Source organism: Bubalus bubalis, chromosome X (assembly GCF_019923935.1).
Source record: "Bubalus bubalis isolate 160015118507 breed Murrah chromosome X, NDDB_SH_1, whole genome shotgun sequence".
Taxonomy (NCBI): Eukaryota; Metazoa; Chordata; class Mammalia; order Artiodactyla; family Bovidae; genus Bubalus; species Bubalus bubalis.
In genome coordinates, this window is record NC_059181.1 from 42681360 (window position 1) to 42695086 (window position 13727).

Below are 13727 nucleotides of genomic sequence, written 5' to 3' on the forward strand. Positions count from 1 at the left end.
TTTTAAAAAATTTTTTCTCTTATATTGGAGTAGAGCCAATTAGTAGCCAATTAGTAATGTTGTGTTATATACACTGTACTATATTTAAAATGGATAACCAACAAGGTCTTACTGTAGCACATAGAATTCTGCTCATGTTACATGGCAGCCTAGATGGGAAGGGACTTTGGAGCAATCGATGCATGTAGATGTATGGCTGAGTTGTTTTGCTGTGTACCTGAAACCATCCGTGTTTGATACAGCACGAGGCACTGCTACTTACTAGTCCAAGCCTCTCTCTCTGTTTCCAAATAGCACGTGGCCCTCTTTTGGAGCCACTCTGACCTCTCAGCCACTTTTAGATCCATATATAACCAGCCTGTCCACACCTGCACTGTTATTCTACCCAATAGGTCTTTTCTCTTCCTGGGGGTCCCCCACTGGTTTTACCCCCCAAGGGCTGTCACAACATGGCCACAGTGAGCTGAGCCTTTGTCCTATCACAGTACAGTAGTATAGAGCCCACTATGTTAGTTGGGGACCTCAGCTAACTCTGCTGGACTTAAGAACAAACTGGACTTACAAACATGCTCTCAGAACGTAACTCATTCATATGTAGGGGATTTACTGTAGTCTATGTGATGTCTTCCCATCTGGCCCAGTAGTAGAGAATCTGCCTGCCGATGCAGGAGACCTAAAAAATGCAGGTTCGATCCCTGGGTGGGGATGATCTCCTGGAGGAGGGCATGGCAATCCACTCCAGCATTCTTGCCTGGAGAATCTCAGAGACAGAGAAGCCTGGCAGGCTACAAGTCCATGGAGTCGCAAAAGAGTTGCGCATGACGAGATTCAAAGGCAACTGCAGCCACTCAGCGCCCTCACATGGTAAAGAGCAGTCATGCAACTGGGCAAACCTCTGCAAAGCAAACCCCAACCCAGAGCCCCAGGGGCTTCTGACAACAAAACAGGAAATTCTGCAAAATTTTGGAGTCCAGCAGACTTTATGGGCATGGAATGAAACTCACTTGTCCTTTCACAGACTTGGAAACTGAGGAGGAAAGAGAGGTGCACATGATAAAGAAAGAAAGAGGCAGAGTCAAAGTCTTTGCAAGTCATGACCCTTACACCTCAAAGGATATGACTTGACTTAATGACTTTAGTCAATTTTTCTCCACAGCTAATTGATTAGGTATTTTAGAACAACATGGCCAAGTTTAAGAGGTAAAGTCACTTGTGGGTAAAAAGCAAAGTCTGAATTAGAGAGACTTCATGAAGAATAAGAAAAGTTGTTAAATTTTCCAGTTTATTTTCCTCACTTGCAGACCTAAGATGAGAAATCAGGTAGAACACAGAGAGAAAACCAAGGGGATTTACCAACCATGAACTTTAGCTTTTTAACATTCACATGCACAGGACACAAGTGATGTCTGGCCAAGGAAAGGTTGTTTGTTCTCAAATCAGGCCAGGCTGCTTTAGTAAGTGCTCTGTGTCACAAGAGAAGTTGTTCCTACAGAGATTAACTCCTTGAATTACTGAAGCGTCTCATTAGGTTGTAGCAAAGATTGAGATATTTGCTGAAGAACGCCATTCTCCAAGAGAAACCTCTATCTAGAAACCAGCATGAAAGTATGCAGGTTCCTTCCTTATTCTCAACTGTAAAATTGAGCTGGTTATACGTGGGACATAGGGGAGAGAGGATTGGCTGCACACCAGGGGAAAAACTGTTTGCAAAGGACACTGAGGCCCTGCTAAGCCACATTTTGGCCAAAATCTTGGTCATTGGCAACTTGCAAAACCATTCCAAACAGCCAAAAATCTGACAGGCTCAGCTCTCTTTCCTTCAGAAGGAGTCTTGCCCTGGTGCATATTGAGCAAACATTTCCTAGAAAACCAACCACCATTGGCTGTCTATTTTGATTCATGGTATGTGCTCAGTCACTGAGTTGTGTCCAACCCAGGGATTTTCCCAACCCAGGGATCGAACCCGAGTCTTTCACATCTCCCACATTGGCACGTGGATTCTTTACCACTAGTGCCACCTGGAAAGCCCTGAACAGGACCTGCAGGTGGGCAGGGGGATGATTAGCAATATCCTTGGCAACCTTGTGTTGAAGCACTCCTGCTGAGGATTCATAATAATAGTCTAACAAGAGGAATCCTGTAAAAGACCTTACCAGGTATTTTATTACATGGGAGTATCATCTGCTAGATGGTTTTTTAAGCTAATTATTCCCTTAAGACAGCAGATTATTTACCATCTCTTTGTTGTGGGTTCTTGATGCAAGTTTGGGATGTATTAAAGCTAAGATTCTCTGCTCCCCTTCCTCATTATATTCTGTCACTTTTCTTAATAGTTAAAGGAGTTTTAAAGCCTCTTGGTTAAGCTGTATTTATTTGCCAGCTCCATTACTGAGCTGTACAGCTGCACAGTGAGAGTTTTTCACTGCGAAGGAAAATCACTCAGACTAAATCAATCAATGTTTGTCCTCAATTTTTAACAACTTTATAGCCTTCTTTTTGGGCTTCCCTGGTGACTCAGAAGTTAAAGCGTTTGCCTGCAGTGCAGGAGACCTGGGTTCGATCCCTGGGTCAGGAAGATCCCCTGGAGAAGGAAATGGAAACCCACTCCAGTATTCTTGCCTGGAGAATCCCATGGACGGAGGAGCCTGGTGGGCTACAGTCCATGGGGTTGCAAAGAGTCAGACATGACTGAGCGACTTCACTTTCACTTTCACTCTCATAGCCTTCTTTGGATATCCTATCCATCAGATATATATATAGACAAAAGGAAGGTAATATGAAGATTGTTGAATAGTAAAGCGGGGGGGCCAGCAGGGTGCGGGTAGCAAATGTTTTGTATTATTCACCGTAAGATGCAAGGAGCACCAGGAAAATAATGCTGAATGAGACAAGTACCCTGCCTTCATGGAATCCCAAAGAAAGGCAAAGCCAAAGAATGCTCAAACTACCGCACAACTGTACTCATCTCACACGCTAGTAAAGTAATGCTCAAAATTCTCCAAGCCAGGCTTCAGCAATACATGAACTGTGAATTTCCAGATGTTCAAGCTGGTTTTAGAAAAGACAGAGGAACCAGAGATCAAATTGCCAACATCCACTGGATCATCGAAAAAGCAAGAGAGTTCCAGAAAAACATCTATCTCTGCTTTATTGACTATGCCAAAGCCTTTGTCTGTGTGGATCACAATAAACTGTGGAAAATTCTGAAAGAGATGAGAATACCAGACCACCTGACCTGCCTCTTGAGAAACCTATATGCATGTCAGGAAGCAACAGGTAGAACTGGACATGCAACAACACGCTGGTTCCAAATAGGAAAAGGAGTACGTCAAGGCTGTATACTGTCACCCTGTTTATTTAACTTCTATGCAGAGTACATCATGAGAAACGCTGGGCTGGAAGAAGCACAAGCTGGAATCAAGCTTGACGGGAGAAATATCAATAACCTCAGATATGCAGATGACACCAGCCTTATGGCAGAAAGTGAAGAGGAACTAAAAAGCCTCTTGATGAAAGTGAAAGAGGAGAGTGAAAAAGTTGGCTTAAAACTCAACATTCAGAAAACAAAGATCATGGCATCTGGTCCTGTCACTTCATGGGAAATAGATGGGGAAACAGTGGAAACAGTGTCAGACTTTATTTTTTGGGGCTCCAAAATCACTGCAGGTGGTGATTTCAGCCATCAAATTAAAAGATGCTTACTCCTTGGAAGGAAAGTTATGACCAACCTAGACAGCATATTCAAAAGCAGAGACATTACTTTGCCAACAAAGGTCTGTCTAGTCAAGGCTATGGTTTTTCCAGTGGTCATGTATGGATGTGAGAGTTGGACTGTGAAGAAAGCTGAGCGCCAAAGAATTGATGCTTTTGAACCGTGGTGTTGGGGAAGACTCTTGAGAGTCCCTTGGACTGCAAGGAGATCCAACCAGTCCATCCTAAAGGAGATCAGTCCTGGGTGTTCATTGGAAGGATTGATGCTAAAGCTGAAACTCCAGTACTTTGGCCACCTCATGGGAAGAGTTGACTCATTGGAAAAGACCCTGATGCTGGGGGATTGGGGGCAGGAGGAGGGGACGACAGAGGATGAGATGGCTGGATGGCATCACCAACTCGATGGATATGAGTTTGAGTAAACTCCGGGAGTTGGTGATGGACAGGGAGGCCTGGTGTGCTGTGATTCATGGGGTCACAAAGAGTCGGACACGACTGAGCGACTGAACTGAATTGAAAGCCTGTCTATGCTTTCTTCTTTGTTCTTCACAGCCCACAAAGAATTTACAAACCAGTGATGGTATTTAAAGCTTAGGACAAAACTGTATATTGATATTTATGCCACCAAGTTTTGCAAGTGCTACAAAACATAGAAACAAATGTCTAAAACACTTCCAATTGTGTGGGTGTACTGGTTTAGAAAATCAAGGCACGCAGTCATCTCTCTAGATTTTCAGCTAGAATCAACTATGTGTATGAACTTTGGTTCTTGACATCAAGTCATCTGGGAAAAAGAGAGAAAAGAAAGACACTTTGAAGAATCCTATATATCTGATATTTGGCAGTCATAGATGTAAAGATTAATTAGACAAAACTTTTCTAAAATGATCTTATAGTTTTCATAGTCTACCTTTTCAATGAAGATCTTTATTTGTGTAAAGAATCCCTTCTGAGTTCTTATCAGTACTCTATGAATAAAATGTTTGCTCAGTTTAAAACAAAAAGATTTTTCAGCTAATTCAAGCTGGAGAGGCAGGCCCCTAAAAGAGCTGCTGAAAGCCAGAATACCTCTGTCTTCCAACATTTTGAACCATTTATCAAGTCCACTGAAAAAAATATATGACTTTGGCATGATCACAAGATAGACAGGCCATGGTAACAAGAAGTGCATAAGCTTGATTGTGCTGGGAAGTAAATCTGTTGCAGGACTACTAATCAGTTTTGCTGCAAGTATTGTATTTTTGAGGTTCCCTGAAGCATGACTTAAGCCTAATATTAAATTAAGTAAATATATTTTTCCCATGGGATAGGTTTTGGGTTTTGATACATTAAATACAACTTTAGGTTAAACACAAATTTGAGAATCAATGATAAGGCATGAAATTCACATGAGGTTTTTGCCTCCAATGAGGCACTGACTCTCTTGGAGATATCATTCATCACTCAAACACAGAAAGGGCAAAGAAAATCATTCCAAGCTTTTTTTAATATTGTGAAGGTGGCACAGCCTTGTGAAAATTAAACAATTTCAAATGCAGAGTTTCCTGCATGTCTTTCCAACAAAACCTAGAGATTTTTTTTTAACACTACAAATTTCTGGTTTACTTGCTCTCTGTGTGTCATAAGATAAAGTCAAACTTTTGGAAGTAAATAAAAGACCTCTTTCCCAAGAATATTCATAGGTAAAAATCCCTCACCCTCAGCTACCCATCATAGTGCATTGTTGTACTAGTTACCCATGGCTGAGTAACAATTTACCTCAAGATTTGGTGGCCTAAAACAAGTATTTATTGAACACTTTCTGTGGTCAAAAATTTGAGAGTGGTTTAGTGGGTCGTTCTGATTCAGGGTCGGCTGTGAGGGCATAATCAAAATGTTGGCCAGGGCTGAAGTCACCCTACACTCAAAGAGAATGGAAGCCTGGGGCTGGGGATCCAACTCTAAGCTTACTCATGTGGCTTCTGGCCAGAGGCCTTAGTTCCTCATCAGATGGGTCATACTGTAGGGCTGCTTGAGTGTCCTCCCAACATGGCAGGTGGTTTCCCTAAGAGGAAATGATCAAGACAGAAGAAAACAAGAGGGAAGCCACAATATGATTATGACTTAGTCTTTGAAATTAAATAGCATCACTATTTATGACAATATGCTATTCATTAGAAGTGAGTCTCTTAAGTCTAGCCCACACTTAAAGTGAAAAGTGAAGTGAAGTCACTCAGTTGTGTCTGACTCTTTGTGACCCCATAGACAGGAGCCTATCAGGATACTCCGTCCATGGGATTTTCCAGGCAAGAGTACTGGAGTGGGTTGCCATTTCCTTCTCCAGAGGATCTTCCTGACCTAGGGATTGAACCCGGGTCTCCCACATTGCAGGCAGACACTTTACTGTCTAAGCCACCAGGGACTACACAGCCCACACTTAAAGAGAAGTAAACGCCGCATCTTGTCTTGAAAGGAGAAGCATCAAAGAATTTGTGAACTTTTTTTAAAAAATCACTATAATCATTTTAGTAAAAAAAAAAAACTAAAATGCTTCCCCCATGAAACAGAAAAAGTTCCTACCATACATTAGCAGTGTTCTGTTGTGATTATCTGTTAAGAGTGATGGTGACCTGCCGTGTCACATAGGAAATCATTTTGATGCAATCATTAATATTAAGCAAGCTATCCCAGAATCCCAGAGGTTACAGAATAGAAAAGTTCACAGACCAAAGTATTATGTAAATAATAAACATATAGTTTATTAAATCTATCTGAAACACAATGAGAAACAAGAAGGAAAAGATGGGATAATTTAATACCCTTAAGATAGGTAGAACAGAAGAACTGAACACCTAAGTCTTTAGAATAGTTTCTTTCTCTCTTTTCCTCTCTCTCTCTCTCTCTTTCCCTCTCTCCTTCCCTCCCCTTCTGGGCAACATCAGCCTTTGCCCACTGATGATGGAGTTAGGAAACTGCACTGTGGGATTCAGGGACAGGCATTCCTGGACACAGATGTAGGCTGTCAATAAGCCTGCTGAACAGCTATGAGATTAATTTGTTTCTCTTGGGAAGAGCACATGTGAAGCCATAATTGAACCCTGCAGGATATCACTAATGTGTGGCCAGTTTAGAGGTGACATGACTGTCTACCAGAGGTAGCATGATCATGATTTGGTTTTGTTTTTTCCATTACTTTATATCCATAAGAACACTTGTCTATTCTATTCTAGCCTTCATTTGTTCTATTTAACCTTAACATATCTGTTAGGTTACTAACTTATTTAAATTCAAAACCTCTTAAAAGTTCTACCTATCTCACAAGCCACATGCTTACTCATTGTCTATACTTAACACATCCTATGAATTTTGCATATATCTTATGAGCATCTAGCTTATTACTATTTATGCTTAATACTTCTTATGGTTTTCATCTGTCCCACTTAATTTTCTTTTCCATAGCAGAAACAAAGTATTGAATTCTAGCAGAAATATGAATGATAGCAGTTGTATTATTCTCAAATAATAGCAAAAAGAGACATTTTACACGGTCTATAAAAGCAGAGACAGCTCATTGCTGATTGAGGGAATAGTTTTTCTCATTATGTATTTGGATTATATGAGCTCTAAAAGAAATGAGTGATAGCACTTAAAAGAGGTGATCAGGTCACCAAACAATGGACCTGCATAGCCGACTGCTCTCCCAGACAATAGTGGACTGTCCCCCATACATATACCCAACCCCTGCCACTGCATGCAGAACAACCAGTAACAAACATCAAGATCTATTCAGCAAAATGGAGCAGATTTAGTGATGACTTCAGGAGCCAGATGGCATCCAAAGAACCTCTTACAGATTCAGTTCTCTGGAAGCAGATGCTGTGATAGAATCTGGGGTACAATATGACTGCGTGCTAAATTGCTTCATCATCATGTCCAGCTCTTTGAGTCCCTATGGGCAATAGCCCACCAGAGTCCTCTGTCCATGGGATTTTTCTAGGCAAGAATACTGGAACGGGTTACCATGCCCTTCCACGGGATCTTCCCAACACTGGAATTGAACTCGCGTCTCTTACATCTCCTACATTGACAGGCAGGTTCTTTACCACTAGCACCATCTGGGAAGGCCACAAGATGACTATTAGAGATTGAAATGTTTGAAAGAAAGAGGAGCAGAGGGAGAAGCTGAACTATGGTGCAGGCCCAACACAGGTTAGTTCAATCCAGTGAGAATCTGTGAAGATGGGATCATCCATCAGAGGTATCTCCCAACCAGATAAAATAGCAAGGCCTTTACCCCACTGTGTCCCTTAGTCATTGGATGTGGGCTCCCCTGGAAGAGCATGACCTTTCACAAGGCTGCTTTATGCAGAGGAAGAGACCCTGAAGGCACTGACAGCTGGAGGCTGCCTGCTGACTCCACTCCTCACAGCCAGGTATCAAATCCTTGGAGAAGAGCTGGGTGGTGCATCTCTGTGCTGAACACAGAGCCACATCAGTCTTTTTCTGTGGGATGGGATGTGGTTTTCCTGATAGGGAGGAGAGAATATTCAGACTGAAAGATTTGAAAGAAAGTGTTCTTGGGAAGCAGAGACCAAAACTCAGGAGAGAAAAGCCCACTAAGAGTTAGGGAAAGCTGGAGAAGGGAAGGCCTGTGTCTCTGGGCACATCCTTGAGAGATGGACTGGAAACTCAAATGAAGCAAAAACTTTGATTTCTATCTCTACCCTCTGTTCCTCTTTTCTATAAAAACTTTATCTCTTTAGGGACAGGATAGCCAGAGGGTGTCTCCCATATCTCTGGGAGAGAACACCATGGTGATTTCTGGCCCTGGGAAGTTTCCCACAGTTAAGCCAGAGATAGCAGAAAGCACCAAGCCCCTAAGAGAAATGTTCTGGACAGAACATATGCAGAAAATAAGACCAAACCTTTAGGCTATGGCTATAGATAAGGAAAATGACAGCTCTTAAGAAAGAAAGGGGCCTTCCCTGGTGGACAAGATGGTAAATAATCTGCCTGCAATGTAGGATATCTGGGTTCAGTCCCTGGGTTGAGAAGATCCCCTGGAGAAGGAAAGTATTCTGGCCTGAAGAATCCCATGGACAGAGAAGCCTGGCTGGCTACAGGCCATGGGGTCACAGAGTCAGACACAACTGAGCGACAAACACTTTCACTTTTAAGAAAGAAGGGAGGGACCCAGAAAACTCCTAGTTTACTTAGAAACTTCCCACATTGTGAAGTAGCTTTTTCTGAAATGTTTGCCTCAGTTCAGTTGCTCAGTCGTGTCTCGCTCTTTGCAACCCCATGGACTGCAACACGCCAGTCTTCCCTGTCCATCACCAACTACTGGAGCCTCCTCAAACTCAAGTCCATTGAGTCAGTGATGCCATCCAACCATCTCATCCTCTGTCGTCACCTTCTCCTGCTTTAAATCTTTCCCAGCATCAGGGTCATTTCCAATGAGTCAGTTCTTCATATCAAGTGGCCAGAGTATTGGAGTTTCAGCTTCAGCATCAGTCCTTCCAATGAATATTCAGGACTGATTTCCTTTATGATGGACTGGTTGGATCTCCTTGCAGTCCAAGGGACTCTCAAGAGTCTTCTCCAGCACCACAGTACAAAAGTGTCAGTTCTTCAGTGCTCAGCTTTCTTTATCGTCCAACTCTCACATCCATAGATCACTACTGGAAAAACCATAGCTTTGACTAGACGGACCTTTGATGGCAAAGTAATGTCTCTGCTTTTTAATACACTGTCTAGGTTGGTAATAGATTTTCTTCCAAGGAGCAAGCATCTTTTAATTTCATGGCTGCAGTCACCATCTGCAATGATTTTGGAGACCAAAAAATAATGTCACTGTTTCCATTGTTTCCCCATCTATTTGCCGTGAAGGGCTGGGACTAGATGCCATGATCTTAGTTTTCTGAATGTTGAGTTTTAAGCCAACTTTTTCACTCTCCTCTTTCATTTTTATCAGGAGATTCTTTAGTTCTTCACTTTCTGGCATAAGGGTGGTGTCATCTGCATATCTGAGGTTATTGATATTTCTCCCAGCACTCTTGATTCAAGCTTGTGCTTTATCCTGCCCAGCATTTCACATGATGTACTCTGCATATAAGTTAAATAAGCAGGGTGACAATATACAGCCTTGACATACTGCCTTCCCAATTTGGAACCAGTCTGTTCCATGTCCATTTCTAACCGTTGCTTCTTGACCTGCATACAGATTTCTCAGGAGGCAGGTCAGGTGATCTGGTATTCCCATCTCTTTCAGAATTTTCCACAGTTTGTTGTGATCCACACAAAGACTTTGGCATAGTCAATAAAGCAGAAGTAGATGTATTTCTGGAACTCTCTTGCTTTTTCGATGATCCAGTGGATGTTGGCAATTTGATCTCTGGTTCCTCTGCCTTTTCTAAATCCAGCTTGAACATCTGGAAGTTCATGGTGCATGTACTATTGAAGCCTGGCTTGGAGACTTTTGAGTGTTACTTTGCTAGCGTGTGAGATGAGTGCAGTTGTACGGTAGTTTGAGCATTCTTTGGCATTGCCTTTGTTTGGAATTGGAATGAAAACAGACCTTTTCCAGTCCTATGGCCACTGCTGAGTTTTTCAAATTTTCTGACATATTGAGTGCAGCACTTTCACAGCATCATCTTTCAGGGTTTGAAATAGCTCAGCTGGAATTCCATCATTTCCACTAGCTTTGTTCGTAGTGATGCTTCTTAAGGTCCACTTGACTTCACATTCCAGGATGTCTGGCTCTAGGTGAATGATCACACCATCGTGGTTATCTGGTTCCTGAAGATCTTTTTTGTATGGTTGTTCTGTATATTCTTGCCACCTCTTCTTAATATATTCTGCTTCTGTTAGGTCCATACCATTTCTGTCTTTTATTGAGCCCATCAATGTTCCTTTGGTATCTCTAATTTTCTTGAAGAGATCTCTAGTCTTTTCCCATTCTATTGTTTTCCTCTATTTCTTTGCATTGATTTCTGAGGAAGGCCTTCTTATCTCTCCTTGCTATTCTTTGCAACTCTGTATTCAAATGGGTATATCTTTCCTTTTCTCCTTTGCCTTTAGCTTTTCTTCTTTTCTCAGCTATTGTAGGGCCTCCTCAGACAATCATTTTGCCTTTTTGCATTTCTTTTTCTTGGGGATGATTTCGATCACTGCCTTTTGTGCAATGTCATGAATCTCCGTCCATCATTCTTCAGGCACTCTGTCTATCAGATCTAATCTCTTGAATGTATTTGTCACTTCCACTGTATAATTGTAAGGGATTTGATGTAGGTTATACCTGAATAGTCTAGTGGTTTTCCCTACTTTCTTCAATTTACATCTAAATTTGGCAATAAGGAGTTCACTATCTGAGCCACAGTCAGCTCTCGGTCTTGTTTTTGCTGACTGTATAGAGCTTCTCCATCTTTGGCTGCAAAGAACATAATCAATCTGATTTCAGTATTGACCATCTGGTGATGTCCATGTGTAGAGTCTTCCCTTGTGTTGTTGGAAGAGGGTGTTTGCTATGACCAGTGCATTCTCTTGGCAAAACTCTGTTAGCCTTTACCCTGCTTCATTTTGTACTCTTATGTACTCCAATGTTTGCCTAGGAACCAGAATATAATTCTCATATATATTCTGAATTTTTTGGTTCAGTCACATGTTCCCATAAATGGTGGGTGTATTAGTTAGGAAACAGTAACAAATAAACCCTAAAATTTCAGTGGCTTCACATGACAAAAGATTCATTCTCACTCACATTATATAGTCAAGGGGACACTGTGCTATATACACTCAATCACCCAAGGTGTAAAGGTCCACCATCTTGAAGCCATGCCATTCAGAAAACATGTTCACCACTCACTTCTATATGTCAGCTCATTAACCAGAATCCAGTGCCATGGCTACAACTTCAAGACAATAGAAGTTGGAAACTGTAACCTTCCTGTGTATCAAGATAGTAGAAAATGGAATGGATTTGGTGAGCACATGGCATTGCCTTTTACACAATGAGGGATAGATGGGAGTTTGGTTCTGTAAAAAATCCTGGTGCACCTTCAAACCCACTTCTCAGTTACTCTTACTTTTATTTGGGTTAAATAATCCCAGATTTTGCACTGTATATCAGCAATGCCAAACAACTGCTTTGGGGAAGAAGACATTAAACTAAATTTTGAGACAACTTGGTACCCAGGGACCATTGTCTTTGCTTATCTATACACCTTGAAACTACTGGGGTATAAAAATGATGAGTAGAACTGAAAAGCTATATTAATATATGTTCAAGTTCAAATACTATTTTAGAAAAAAAATCTTCACAATTTTAAGAAACCCAGAATCAAGAGAGGACTGGTGGTCTGTCAAAACACCAAGGAGCCAAATACGCATTTTTCCACATTTTTCCTCAGACGGCAAGATAAGGTAGCTCACTGAAGTTGTTTCTGTGTCTCATTTGTTCTAAATATATGGATAAACAGAATATTTCCAGAACAGGCATGCCATCTAAACTCACAGACAAATATGTTGTCTGAGTATCTTTTATTCATTCCATCTCTTTCTCAGTTCAACAAAACCATGATAGACTGGTATCACAGGCTACCTCCTTGAGATGAGTAAATGGTTTACTTTCCCTCTACAAATATGCACTGAACATATATTAAGTGTGAGGCAGTTTTCTCTGAAGATGAAACAGTGGCCATACAGAGAAATTCTCTACCCATTTAAAGCTTTCATTCTGGATCTGGATACAGATAGACAAATAAATGATTCAGTGAGATAAATAGTGTGTCAAAAGGTTGTAAGTGCTACAGGGAAAAACAAAGCAAGGAAGACAACTGGGAGCTGAGATGGGAGTTGTCATGGGCTTTGGGTCATTGTGAGCTGGTTCCTGGTGCTCTCAAGGCAGATAGTAGCAGGAAAAGGAGACTTGGGTATGGAGGTTTTGCCAGATACATGTGGTGTTCTGGTTTCCTTCTCATTCCTGTCAATGGTGAGGTGAAGACTGAGGAATAGATTACTGGAGAGACTGTAGAGTTCTGGAAAGCTCCTGGTCTCCATTGATTTTTATGCTTTTCCCATTGAACTGTGAATTCCTTGAAGGCAGCAACTGTAACTATGGGGATTCAATAAATGTAGGATGACTAAATAAATCTCTCTAAGATGCCTTTTCAAGTGTTGTGAGTGAATTGACTAGCCAGCAATCTATAGCAGTGGCTTGGTAACAGTGGTGGCTTTATAATGTGTCAGCTTGGCTAGACGGAACTACATTTTCCAGAATTCCCTTTCTTGTATGTTTCCAGTGAGGGTCAGTGGGGAGATTCTTGGGAAATGTGGAACCCAGAAGGAAGCAGCAGGTGTTTTGTAGCTCAGACATATCGATGCTGATCTGCTGACTCACTCGCTAGTGTGAGGCTAGATCTGAGACCATTCTACCTTTGCCTGGATTCCCCTGCAGCATCTCCAATTCCTGAGGCAGGTGTGTGTCGTCAGCTCTTTAACAACGCATCACAGTCACACCCACTAAGGTCAAGGGCAACAAGAACTAACATGGATCTCAGTCTGTCCTTGGGGGTTCCAGGCTGCCTTTTCTCTTTCTACTTTACAGCTATCTTTCCTTCCTGATTGCCTGCCCTGAAGGCTTCATGTTCCAGCGTCAGACACAAGGATTTACACACACAGGTGGCTCTGCCTCTAGAGCCTAGTTGAACTGTAATGGATATATATATGTTAATTATTAATGTCCCTAGAGAGTTATGAGAAAATATTGCATCTGTGAAAAAAGACTAGGATACTATAACAAAAGGGACATTTAGAAAACAACCCAAAGAAGTTATCAGAACTCAAAAACAAGACAGCAAAAATTTTAAACTTCAGTAGATGGTTTGGAAAACATAGATGAGATAATCTCCCAGAAATTAGAGCAAAAAGATTGTAACTTCTGCCTTGCTCACTTTCTGAGTCTTCTGACTTGCTTGCTCTGATAAAGCCAGCTGCCATGTTGTGATCCACCCTATGGAGAGGTTCATGGGACAGGAAAC